Raw genomic sequence first — 740 nt, 5'->3', positions numbered from 1 at the left:
CTTTTCAGTTTTGTAAAAACTAAAAAAAATGATAAAAACTTTAAAAATTAAAATCCTTCGAGATGTAGTTATGTTACTACATCTACTAGTTAGGAAAATTTAAAAACATAAATTTGGACATGTTTTGCAAAAAGTGTAGGGAAAATGTAAAACGGCTGTAACTTTTGCATACGATGTCGGAAAAAAACGTATAATATATCAAAATGTTCAAAACGAAAATCCGCATCCGATTTTGACTACCTACGGCCTGTTTGCAAATTTTTAGAATTCTCAAATTCCAAAAGGAAAAATATGCTCAAATTTCAGTTTTTTGAATTTTGGTCAAATCTGGTCAAACTGTGGTCAAACTACTTATTCAAGAAATATTAGTGTTACTAAATTATTATTATTTTTTAGAATAATAGTTTCAAACTCAAACAGTGAAAAGTGTGACTTCATGCTCAAGCTAAACTCCTGAGGGTTAATACGATTGACATCTTACTATTGTCAGGAAAACAACAAGTGCAGACTTGGAAACAAGGGGGAATAGAACCCAGAAGTTAAGCATGCTCAGGCTGGAGTAGTGAGAGGATGGGTGATCGTCCGGAAAGTTAGATGATTTGGAATGATGAGGGGTGATTAGAGATTAGAGGTTAAATTAAGCAGTAATGAGGGTGATTAGAGATTAAAGGTTAAAATGATTCAGAAATTTGGAAATCAGGAAAAAAACAAAAAAATTCAGAAAAATTTTAAAAAAAATC

Source organism: Triticum dicoccoides, chromosome 1A, assembly GCF_002162155.2.
Source record: "Triticum dicoccoides isolate Atlit2015 ecotype Zavitan chromosome 1A, WEW_v2.0, whole genome shotgun sequence".
NCBI lineage: Eukaryota > Viridiplantae > Streptophyta > Magnoliopsida > Poales > Poaceae > Triticum > Triticum dicoccoides.
Note: the sequence above shows the minus strand (reverse complement) of the source record.